This window comes from Dipteris shenzhenensis, chromosome 11, assembly GCF_047967505.1.
Source record: "Dipteris shenzhenensis isolate YYH24624 ecotype China chromosome 11, Dip_SZ_1.0, whole genome shotgun sequence".
In the NCBI taxonomy this organism is placed as follows: domain Eukaryota; kingdom Viridiplantae; phylum Streptophyta; class Polypodiopsida; order Gleicheniales; family Dipteridaceae; genus Dipteris; species Dipteris shenzhenensis.
Window position 1 is genome coordinate 33,005,343 of NC_141606.1, and position 13,400 is coordinate 33,018,742.

A 13,400-nucleotide genomic window follows, 5' to 3' on the forward strand; every position below is an offset into this window, starting at 1 on the left:
GATTTGGATATGCATGCGTACCAAGCTGTGCTAAGCCCACTCTCAGCTAGTTGTCTGGATGACTCCAATGCCAACCTCGGTAGCCTCCCAGTAGGGAAAGCCCATACCCTATCAAAATATGTCACCATCTGAAAGATGGCATCAATTTGAAGTGGTGTCATAGCGAACTCTGCCTGTATAATCTAAGGGATACCGAGGGCTTACTCTAAGTCATCCTTGATCCCATAGTCACTTGTAGCCTCTCAAATCTCTGCCACTCGGTTGTTGATAGGTCACTGTCCTAGAAGGGTGCTGCATACATGGCTACGGGACTCACTAGTGTATCAAAAAGCCATCCCATCATCAGGGGGTCTTGGAAGTATGCCTAGACACACTCTCTCACTAGTCAAACTAGAGCTAGAGCTATGTATATATATATATATATATATATAGAGAGAGAGAGAGAGAGAGTTTTATATATATATATATATATATATATATATATAGAGAGAGAGAGAGAGAGAGAGAGTTTCCACAAAAAAAGAAAATTTTCACATACAAAACTAGAAAAGAAAACTACTTGATAAGCAATTGTTATGATCTCATGCGTACCCAAGCACAAGCACCCCCAGATCACAAGGTAGAAAAGCTTCAGTCGGAAAAAATGCATTCCAGCAATAATAAACTCTGGCAGGGTTTTAGCGGTTTAAGCTGAGAACGGTCATGCCAAAATGCTGTTTCAGCAGTAGTTATACACCCACAAACATTTGTAAAATATTCCCACAGGCTTAAAAAGAGCAGCAGATGTTTCGGGCGGGATACTTAAAACAGAAATCAGAATCATAATATAAGTTTAAGTAATTCTTACAGAGGCCACAATTAGGCGATGTTGCTACTCATAATTGGAAAAGCTAGCACCCTCTCTTTATGCCTGGAGCAAATGCAAGCCAATCTCTTCCTGGAAAAATCCTGCAAAGACATCATAAACCATGCATCACACTAATGACTACTATGAAGCAGTACATGTTTAAAAGTATACATCTCATGCCCCAAAGAAAATATAAAGTCTTCCAAACCTGAACCTGTCCTTGCGACTCCTGGCAAAAGGTGAAAAAACAGAGAGTCATAGACATCAATTGCCCCTGCAAGCATTAAAAGAAAAGTTCATCAGTTCATTCTGCAACGACACTAGTTTTGACATTTGACGCAGTCTCACATGAGCAATTTCACTTCAAAGATTTTGACCTTGAAGATTTTGTTGCTTGGCAACACCAATAATCCATGTAGGAACAAGACTCCTTGATGTGGTGAATGCAGTTGGAAGCCTGTTTATAGCCAGTGTCGCAAGATACAATTTGTCTAGGCGTCAGCTGCCATGCTAAAATTGCTCGCTGTGCTCAGTTATACAAAAATCGTAAACCAACCTTTTTAAGCCTGTTGTCCAACCAATAGGACGGACTTGAAACGCACTTGCACAGCCTTTCTCCACCCATATTTTTGCATGAACACCGACGGAGTGGGAGGGCATAAGGCCTGTGGCAGCTAAGCCTTGGAAACTGCTGAAAAGCTCAAATGAAGTACAGCTTTTCCGGTCTGCTTGATTACATAAGGATAGCTCTAAAGTCCAAAATACATAAAGGGCTATCTGCTGGTGAAGACAGTCAATTTGGAACACGTTCCAGAGACTGATAGCAAAAACTCATATTGTCTTCCACTGTGTGTACAAAACACATTCCAGAGACTGATAGCAAAAACTCATATTGTCTTCAACTTGCACACATTATTGATCATCCTCACTGTTCACAAAAAAATGTGCTCTCTTCAATTCTATGCACACATTATTATTGATCATCCTCAAGCTTCACAAAAAACCCAAGTATAATGCAATGTGCAAGCCCTTTTTGAGGACTTAAAGTCTAGATTTCTAAAAAGGAGGTTTTTGTCACTTCATAAGCATATAACCTTTACACATGAAAGAATGATGTTCTTCAACACCCCACCAGAATGAGCGTTCTATTTCTTGTGTATATAGGGGACTTTGAATTCTAGATTTTTATTGGTTTGTTTCTTGTTTGTATAGGGGACTTGTATGGGGGTTTAGAATTCTACATGAAGAATTCTAACGCCCTTACTGTCTCTAATGTGTTCATGCTCTACTCTTAGGACGTTGCCCAAATCCCCAAAGTGGGTTCTTGGATGCGAGAGCCTGGCCAGTTGATCTACACCAAGGGCTACCATCCTCACATAGGCTTGCATATCCAAGTTTGCTTCGTGTGCTCTTCTTTCATCTTTTTCTAATACAAACCATGAGGGAAACTATAATCTTGAAGTCAACTAACCAAAATTGTGACTATTTTGCTCAATTGGCTACAAAAAGATCAAGACTTGCAAGTGTTATTTTGCACGATAGGGGCCATACTCCCCCTTGATTTTGATTGTCCGGTTTTCCATAGTGGTCAAAGGATGCGCACCACATTTCGATTGGATGGCCACTCACCCAGCATTCCCTCATATGGAAAAGGTCCTTGGAAGATGAAGTCAAATAACTCGTCACACATGAACTCCCCATAAGGCTCATAAATTGTAGTGCCACTTGCAATTTACTATCCTAGTTGAAAGCATTAAATGTCTAATGGTGGAGATTAAGGCTTTTTTGTTTCAACAAGGACTTCCTGCATAACAAAATCAAAATGTAACTTGGAACCTTTGACTCCTTCCAACAAGTACGTACATTGGTCCAATATAGGTCCAAGTGCACAAATTAGAAGTAATATGAGTTTGAGAATGGGTACCATGTGGACATTTCTCTAGCCATTCTAGGACAAGTTAGCCCATTTCCAACCAAGACTGATGCCTCTTCCCACCACCCTTGAGTTAGTATATCCAACAAGGGAGGAATCGATATTCCAAATGTCTCTCAACAAAGGAGCAATCAATAGCATTGCCTCTTGTAGGACAAATGTGTCATCGTGATGCATCCAATGGACCTTCGCAAGCATGGTAAAGGCTTAGCACAATTGACATTAACATGTAGACCTTGATTACAAACTGTGAAATTGTTCTCAAGCTTCTAAAGTAAATGCATGCATAAAAAGAATATTTGAAGTGAAAGGCTATTGCACCCTTACGTTATCCTTGCATATGCGAGAGACGTGCTATAAGAAGGAAAAATAGAGGTTATCTCACCTTTACATATTTTACTAACCCAAAAAGGGATACTAAAAGAGAGGGTAAAGGCCAAGCACATGCCAATAGAGGATGACCATTGCTCAAGCAAAGTTTCTTAATCAAAATTAGCTTCAAGCGGTGAAGGCCAATTTTTGGATGGTAGTAGTAAACACATTGCTTAAGGTTAGGTTGGCAATTGAATGTCGATTTTCATCTAAAAATTACAAATCACTTTGAATTTGAAGACTGGAATAGTTTAGATGGTTACATTTGATGCCAATTAAAGTATCACTTGACTACTTGACAATGAAATAAGTGGCCATAACTTACATATAAAATCAATCCACAAGTTTTGGAAAAGCACAATTCAAGTATCATCTCATCACCCATGCCAATCAAAACACAAATTTTGTGCACTCTTATCTTGAAAACAAGAAACGATGCATAAATTTTGTAGATTAATGGTGCATGTATATCTTCCCCCCACACTTGCAAGTCTTATGAAAAAGCTATGAATAAGAAAGAAAGTATTTCTTCCACACAAACCATCATACCATGAAGAAAGGAATCAAAGCTACTTTTATCATCTTCTTGTACAAGTAGCATACCAGTAGCATTTAATTATATTTCATCAAATCACTAATCATGTTACTCTGTTACAGATTCTAGTATTGTATTTGCCAAAGTTCTTAACATCTATGCATCCCATACCAGTATGACATTGAGAAAAGTAACAAAGACAAAGCTTAATTATTTGACTCTTTCCCTTATAATGTGAGAAGTAGTAATTGACATATATTAATCTATAGCTAGTAGAGAAATATATGTCAACCATTTTCCAATCACACTTCAAAGTTTTTTATTTCTGCAATCAATCATTAACTTAATGTCTTGGTATTTGGTAATTATCCTATATGTATTTTCTTCTCTAGCTAGAAAATGCATATAAGACATTATCTCACCTAGCCATCCTTTAAGATATTCTTCATCTTCATGTATGCATTCATGTCTCCCCTCTTGCTTAGCAAGAATGTTATCGTGTGGTCTAAATCAATCATATATTTTTCTCCTCTTTAAATTTTCTCCAAATCTCATTCAGTTCAATTTAGTAGAATGAATTCATCAAAACATACCATGTGCATCATGAAACATACTCTATTATCTAAAATAATTAAGCATTTCATGTTATGAGTATATGAACCTTATGAGCAAGTACACAAAATTGTTTCTTATTTTTAGAAAATTTAGATGTAGTAATCTTAACATATATTACCCATACAATAAATTATAGATTTAATAATCTTTTAATGTGAACACATTTTTTTCTTTAATATTGAAATATTTTCAATGGATTACAACCTCTAGCTAATTGACTCAATGATGGCCTAGTTTTTATCCAAGATTCAAAAATCGTTAACCCTATATTTTTAGCTTCTATCGTCCTTGTTAGTAGTCTTATGGGCAGTATTCTTCATGATCAATCAACCTTTGAAGGAGCCATACAAGTTACAATTTCAATATCCTTGGTTCAACTACAAAGGCTTATGTCCATAATAGGTTATTGATTCAAAATTAGGTCAGTGAAATGCTGTAATTTATGGTCATGAGTCATGGTTTGATTTTTCAAACTCCATGTTATCATTTTTTAAGACTATTATTAAGAAAACTTCAATCACCTTTATGTTTTCTAACTATAGTTCATAGCATGTAGTAAGAGTCACATTAGGATGTGCCAACAACCTCTCCACTTTTATAAACAACCAAACTCTTTCCATCATATACATTTTCCATAACACACTCTTCATTATACATGTTAGCCTAATGCTAAGCATTGAAATCCAATTATTCCCTTCCCATATCAATTTAGTAGATTCAACTTAAGTAACCATACCATTCTCTTGAATATATATGAATACTTTTGTGTGTGTTGGGGGGGGGGGGGCGGCAGGGGGGATGAAGGTTATTAAAGAATCCGTATTCTCCAATCATGGTTTTTGAGGTGCTCAAACCTAGTAGTGGACTATGTGTATTGGGAATCTATGACACTATTATGCTCAGGCTCCTACAGGTTCTCTTTGTGAGACTCTAATGCAATCTTTTCTACTATATATTAATATTCTTATGTGTGTGTATGTGTATTGAGGGGGCAGGGGTGACACAATCTACTCTCATGAAGGCTATTGCAGAAACAATATTCTCCAATCATGGTTTTTGACATCCTCAAACCTAGCAACGGACTAGGGAGTCTATGACACTATTGTGTTTAGGATCCTACAAGTGCTCTTTATGATTGACTTTAATGCGGGCTTCTTGGCTTTTGCTATTGCGGAGTGGATGCAAATTTTGATGATGTGGTGTCTCAAGGTCTTGGCTGCACTATAGTCTACATTGTTTTGCTAGTAGCATCCATGAATTGTGGGCCTAATGGCTCGACTAAGGGCTAGCATTTGAAATTGGTTCTATTGCTTCCTAAATCTATAGTGTGGCATGCTATTGGTGAGCACTATCTACATAAAAACACACAAATGGATTTTACATCTCAGTCATATTCTAGTTAAGCCTCAATAACTCCGCCATGATGAGGGAGGCAAATAAATGGAATTCATAGATTATAGGTTTACACACTTTGAATCCTGAGGAAACTTAAAGTGGATTACTCCCGCACATTTTTATGCACATGTACCTCAATGCCCTTTAAAGTCTCTTTTGAAAGGGCATATCAAGGCCCTAATACCACCATCATGAAAACAAAAATCAACCATGCCCACAATTTACGAATAACAAAAACATGAAAATAGAAATCATGAACAAAGGAATCAATAGCAGCTTGGAAGAGATAAGAAGAGAATAAAGGGATGTAGCATTGGGTCCAATCTGCCATCTAGAGTATTTATAATTTCTTATCCTTGACCACAATTGGAAGAATTGATCACCATAATTCTATAAGCTTAAAATATCTTAAGGCTTTAATTCCCTCATCCAAAATTAATCAAATAAATTAGTCCTCAGCTTAATGTACATCATTTTACCCAAAAATAGTTGACGAAAAAAATATCAATTTTCAATATTGACCCATGGTCTCCATTCAATATTTTGTTCAATTGAAATTATCTTCACCATCTCCATTCCTTGTTGTCCACTTATCATCGATACTCAAATTGCCAATGGTGTTAGTAACAATCAATTGATGAATCATCGTACCAATTAATCGTAGCACAATCACGCTTGCTATACAAACATCAAAATACATGATATGTCTAATTATAATAACACTAACTTAGCATGGGAATCACTCATATCAATAAGCATCAAGCCTGGCATAATATAGATACTGTGACTCCTTTGTGCACCACCTCAATCTATGCCCTCACATTGTCTGTCCATGTGATAATTGGCACCCGTGCATTGTAACCAATTTTTATGATTATATCTAGCAAGGAAAATCTTTATGCTAAATATATTTCTATAATAAATCTTCCTCCCACGTAGAAATAGTGTTCTTATAAAGACATCTACGATATCACAAACAAGCAAGCATGTCACTTAAGAGGCAATGCAATGACTCATGCGGCTTCTTAGTATTTTAATGAAATGATGATGGCATCCAAAGCCTTCACCACCATGAAGATAGACCCGAAAAATGAAATGATGTCTCTTAGAAAGATGGTCTAGGAATGGATGAAATATCCAAAGACAAAAGAGGCAAAATATCTTGGTCTGAAAGTGGCTTGGTTTTTGGATGAAGGCTAGCTTATGGCTCTAGATCTAGAGGATGGCATGGATTTTAGTTTATGCCTTTGGCTTTCGATGATGGCATGAGATCCAGAGGATGCACCATATCTATTTTAGATTAGGTCCCCTTCACATTGTGTAATGATCCCCCTACATGCTGCCATGAAGTCAATGCCCATGGACTATTGGACTAATTGGTTGCATAAAAGGACCTTGTCTTTTTTTTGTGGGTATGTAGTGATCATCCAAGTAAACCCACCATTGTGATTTATTATGTTGTCTCTATGTGTAGGTTGACTTTCTGGCATTTTTCACTTTTGCACGTCAATTTTGGCTTTGAAGTACACCCCAAGTGCTTTCCAATCATGCATAGCATTCAAGTGCTAAACCATTCTAGATTTTACCTAGCTCTCATCTACTCCTGATTCCTTGCCCTCATGTGCATGGTGGGCTACTAATTTTTTGGAGTTGGTTAGTCACATAGGACTTCATGTTGAAAGTTTACTATTCATGTTCTTATAAGGCTAGTTTTTGGCTCTAAAACTGGAGGATGGCTTGGATCTACTTTATGGCTCTAGACTCAAAGGATTGTTTGAATCAAATTTTGTTTTTTTGAATCAAGTTTATGTTTTTCTTCTTCCAACAACCATCATTAAGATCCAAGAATGGCCTAGATCTCGGTTTAAATCTCTAGATCCATATTTCTCTAAGTTCCTTGTATGCATTATTCCTTGTTTCATGTTATAACATCTGGAAGACCATGGTGCACATAGTCCCAACTAATTGGCATGACAAGGATTTAATGAGAAGTTTCATGAGGCCACATTTTTTCTACATTGCAACTCCTCCCTTCTCAAATCATGCAAATCCATAGCAAGGATTTATGTTTGTCCTATGAGGGCTAGTTATACACTTCAATGCTACATTGTGTTTAATATTTTATGGTGAGCTTGGACCACACAGTATGAAATGAACTAATCCAATCAACTCATGTCTACTAGATGCAAGTTAAGGTTTTGAGATTTCTGTATTTGGCATGCTAATTTTTTCTTTGGAGTGCACCCCAAGTGCTTTCCAAGCATGCATAGCTTTCTAATGTTGAACTGTTCCCTGCCACTATACTTCTAGCTTTTGCCAAATTCTTATCTACTCCCAATTCCTTGACCTCATTTATCTACTCCCAATTCCTTGACCTCATCTACATAATGGCCCTTATTCCTTCCTATTTGTCTCCAAAATGTGCTTAGATCCCCCAACACTAGGTTAGTTTGCAAAAAACATTGGGGTTCTACAAATAGCTTGGGAGGTTTGTTTAATTTTTTACAAGGGAGGTAGAAATCAAATTCTAATGGGCTATGTGGTTTATCGTTATATAGACCTTGTTGGGAGATCGGTTGCTACTAAGCCAATGGCCAGCCTTAGGTTAGTGGTCATCTAAGCCACCACCCCGATAAAGGAATGCATACCATCAGACCCTAGCTAATGTTCATACCTTTGACCATCATGCCCTTGGCCTCCATCTAGTCTCTAAACTATGAACTACCAAGCATCCATGCAACTCAGTTCCGTCTCCTCATAGAGAGGGTCTTACAAAGCAAAGCTAGCTGGTACCCATGTTGTTAGGTGAGAGTGGAACATTGATTTCTAAACCCCCCCCTCAATGTCCACAAAGGTGAACTGCCTCTTTAGTCAAATGTTGAGTGAATAAAGATGTTTCTCTAGCAAATATCTCCCAAGATAATTTTTCACACAGACATATCTGCCATTCTCTATATGGTTGGACAATAGACTAGCTCAACCTCTCCATCCATGATGATCTCATGCACAAAGTGATATTGAATCTCAATTCGTGCGAGCATGGAGCACAAGACTCTTTGCAATTTCCATGCAACTCTAGGTATGATAATGTTAGTTTGTTGGTTGTTCTTAGACTGCTACCATGTCTCTCTAAACCTTCCAAGTTACTTACAGGCAGCCAATCAACCTAGTTTGAACTTGGCCTTAGCAGAAAAAGGAGCAAAAATAGGCTGCTTCTTATTGAACCATGAGATAACTCAAGATCCAAGCAAAAAACAATATTATATTGCTCCTGCTATCCATGTTTCTTGCCCAATTTTAGTCACAAAATCCATTCAAGGCCTTGCCCTTAGTATAATGATGCCATACTCTAAAGTATCTTTGATGTATTTCAACTTTTGCATCCCTACCTCCTAATGGCCCTTCCAGGGCTTTGTGGATAACTTGCTCCTAATAGTTAAATCCTTCAACCTTGGAAATCCTTTTGCCATGACCTAGGCCTTGTACTTATCCAATGATCCATCGAATTTGTCCTTGGCTTTATACAACCACTTGATGCCAATTACTGTGTGTTTCTATGGATGATTCACTAGGTCCAATATGTTGTTCTATGATAATGGAACAATACTCTGATTTGCATAGCTTCCATCCAATTCAAGTCTCCTTGCACTTTGCATGACTTATGGGCTCATCCACCTCCATCACTATAGTCATAATTGTGTAGTTGACTAAGCGATCTTGGGCCCTTCATTGCCCCACTACTCTCTTTGAAAGGTTGTGGTTAAATGGCTCATACTCAATGACTAGAGCGTTCTTGCCATCCAAAAAGGTACCTTATCCACTTAGTTCATGGCATTTTCCTTCATGGTTCTATAGGCTCTTCATCTTTGTCTTTGTCTTTCACCTCCCATCCACCTAGGAGGCATAGATCTACTAAGTTGGTAGCTTTCTACTAGGAATAGATCTTTTAGTTTTCTAGAGAGAACACCTTCTGCTCCAATCTGAGGCTGCTTCACAAACATGGTATGTCAGCTCACTATGACCTTGTTTTTGCAAGATCATAGACATGGTAACCCATCACCTCCTAGAAATATACAATTTTGGCTCTTTGGATCCCACTTAGTTCTTGATTTTTTTGACACATGCACATAACAATCACTTTCAAAAGTTTTGAAATGTGCAACTAAAGGTTTCTTACTAGAGTAGACTTATTGAGGGGTCATCCCCTTCATCACTTTAATGTAGCTTTGGTTGATGATTTATATTGATGTCTTACATGCTTTGGCCCAAAAGGTATTTGGTAGATCCTTTCCTTTGTAAAAGTTTCAAGTCACCCCTCCACCTATAATGAGTACAACCAATGCATATTCTACCCCATTGGCTGTGAGAATGTGTAGACAAGTATTGAAGCTCTCAACCTCCAATGCGATCATATTACCCATCAATGTCTTTACAAAAATCTATGTGCAACCTCTCAAGAGCAACACTAGATATAAGATGGAGTCATTAGGGGTGTTGTAGTAAGCAAGGGTGAAACAATCTTGAGCCACTAAGCTTGCGTCTACACCCAAGACAAATACAAACACAAACATGAATACTATATATCTTTGGAGCCCGTGGGGATGATGAACAAATAAACCCATAGTGTGGTATCACCTCTGTATGATATTTGAGGAACCAAGTCCATCGGGAAGCTAAGAATGATAATGAGGGTTTGAGGAGAGAGAGGCCTCGGTTATGGTTTGATGTTGAAGGGAATGAAACCCATTATAGAGCACTAATGTTAGTCAGCTTTTGCATGATCTGCTATGGTATTAATTGTTACCCTCCACATTTCGAAGATACGATCTAGTTTTGAATTGGGCCAGATAGTAAGAGAATGGATTGAGGTATGGTGGAACTATTCAAAGCAAACCCCAATCAATATTAGTGAGTTTCACCCTTGGCCACTAGAGCCACCAATGCCACTTGGTTCACAATCCAAGGAACCTAGGCCGGGGGGACAAGTAGTGCTCATTAGCTCTTCTAAAGCCCTTCACTTCCCCCCTATTCTAACTCTTGACAAGAAACCACCATTGTCTCTATGGCAATAGAGCCTAGCCCCAAATGAAGAAAGGCTAGTCCCATGCCTTGTTAGCAATAACCTTGCAGAAAACCTCCCACATTTGAACAATAGCTCATCTATGAGCCCAAGCAACTGCCAATGACATAGTAGAAGTAAAGCTAAGGTGAAATGTTGATCTCAAGTTATCTCAACTATCTTGGATTAAGACCATACATGTAGGTTAGGTCAACTGACTACTGAGGATGGAATTTATGCATGCAGGTTAAATGCAATTAGCTTGGATCAAGACTATTTTAATGAAGTTGCACCAACACCAAAAATTGAAGGGGTGCAGCTATGAGCAATAGGGAAGGCCAACTTAGGACAACATAGGAAATCCAGTTAGTAGCAATAATCTAATGAGTTCCAAGGTCTAGAATAGGAAGGTTCCATATTCAGCCACTTAAGTCTATAAGTACTCAGACCTTGAGTTTGAGAGATGATGGGCTCACTCAATTGCTTGTCCAGCTCCCCGAATTTTGTCTTGTTAGGATCTACATAGGCTAGAAGGAGTTGAGTCTCGCTACTCTTAGTGAGTGTTGAGCCTCAACCAAGGCAGGCAATAGAATGTTTGAGCATTGAGTTTGTAGCTACTACGGTTGTTGTAACTGAGAAGTTCTACATTAATACAAGTACTGTTTGCTTTCTAGATTTTCTTTCCCATTCTTGCATACTTGGATTCACAATACGCTTAATCACCCATCTCCATATGATATCTCCCACAAACACAAACCCCAACATTGCGTTACTTTGACATCTTATTTTGGAACACAAGCAAAATCTTGCACATTGGTAGCCAGAAGCAACACAAGAGAGAGCATCTTTCCATGATGGATGAGACCTCACTAGAGATCAATCCTTGTGATACATTTCAAAGACACCCAAGATCAAATTGTGCCATTGTGCAAATGTGTAGCTCTCCGAGAGCACCCATAGGTTGATATGTGAGCTCTGAGTTCTCTACCTCCATCCAATCTCAACATAATTAGCTTCTTGCCTAATTTCTTCTTCATGTCTCTATAGAGGTCCATTTGGGTGATCTACAGAGGAGATTCTTCTCTACTTGCCTCTTGTGGAAATGGTTACTGATGCTACTTTCCCATTATACAATCTTCAAAGACATCTAGAGAATCTATTATTACTAGTAGCCTTACTACCATCTTAGTTTTTTGCATCCTTCTTAATGCAACAAGGCTTAGATGGCCAAACCTTTCATACCATAGCTTACCAAACCAGCATGACCAATTAAGCTAAAAGTTCATAGACATTGTTGTGCCATGTTCCTCTTCCAATAATGATTGTGCCATTTGCATCAACACCTTTGCACCATTCTAGTCAAAGAGAACCCTGAGATCAAATCGGTGATAGCCTCAACAATGGACAACAAGTTTCTCTTGATATTTAGAACATACAAGACATCTGACAACTACTTAATAACTCCATTAGACAAGAAAGAAATAGTACTTATGCCTTTGGTTGGGAATTTTGCATAGTTTCCAACTACTACTAGGGCGCCATTTCTTATCTACTATACAAGGATTTCTACACCTCCCTATAGGCTATAGGGAGGTGTACCAATCGTAACTAGTTATGTGTCAAGAAGCTCCACTGTCAATGATACATTATTTATTAACCCTAGGTAACTAGACTGACTTAGGACGGATTTCTTCTATAGCCACCATGAACAGCTCAAACTCATATTGGATGGATTTATCATACCACTCTTCTCATCTATAGCCTTCTTTCTACACTCATTTTGAATGTAACTGCTTATGTTGTAGTAGAAGAATTTTGTCTTTCTCTTCATCTTATCCTTTGAAGAAGAGAGATTATTGAGACTTACCCTTTCCTTTCTTTGAGCCTACTCTTATGGAAATGGCTACCGATGCTACTCTCCCATTATACAATCTCCAAAGACATCTAGAGAATCTATTAGTACTAGTAGGCTTGCCGCCATCTTAGTTTTTTTCATCCTTCTTAATGCAACAAGGCTTAGATGACCAAACCTTTCATGCCATAGCTTACTTGCCCCAAACCAGCATGACCAATTAAGCTAAAAGTTCATAGACATTGTTGTGCCATGTCTCCCTTCCAATAATGATTGTGCCATTTGCATCAACACCTTTGCACCATTCTAGTCAAAGAAAACCTTGAGATTACGATATCAAGAACATACAAGACATCTGACAACTACTTAATAACTCCATTAGACAAGAAAGAAATAGTACTTATGCCTTTGGTTGGGCATTTTGCATCGTTTCTAACTATTGCTAGGACGCCATTTCTTATATGCTATACAAGGATTTCTACACCTCCCTATAGGCTATAGGGAGGTGTACCAATCGTAACTAGTTATGTGTCAAGAAGCTCCACTGTCAATGATACATTATTTATTAATCCTAGGCAACTAGGTTGACTTATTATTGATTTCTTCTATAGCCACCATGAATAGCTCCAACTCATCTTGGATGGAGTTATCATACCACTCTTCTCATCTATAGCCTTCTTTCTAGCCTTATTTTGAATGTAACTGCTTCTATTGTAGTAAAAGCATTTTGTCTTTCTCTTCATCTTATCCTTTGAAGAAGAGGGATTATTGAGACTTTACCCTTTCATTTCT

At 38.0% G+C, this 13,400-nt stretch overlaps 1 long non-coding RNA gene across 2 annotated transcripts; it reads right to left on the reverse strand.

The window, feature by feature from the left end:
• Positions 1-641: 641 nt before the first annotated feature.
• Positions 642-1,927, reverse strand: LOC147896930 (uncharacterized). Of its 2 annotated transcripts, none has more exons than XR_015541821.1 (4): positions 1,404-1,927; positions 1,225-1,304; positions 1,062-1,121; positions 642-948 (listed from the first exon to the last, which is right to left on the reverse strand). It is a non-coding gene; the product is annotated as an uncharacterized LOC147896930 (long non-coding RNA). The 2 variants fall into 2 exon arrangements; XR_015541820.1 differs by having other exon boundaries at positions 1,056-1,121; positions 1,404-1,923.
• Positions 1,928-13,400: the final 11,473 nt, after the last annotated feature.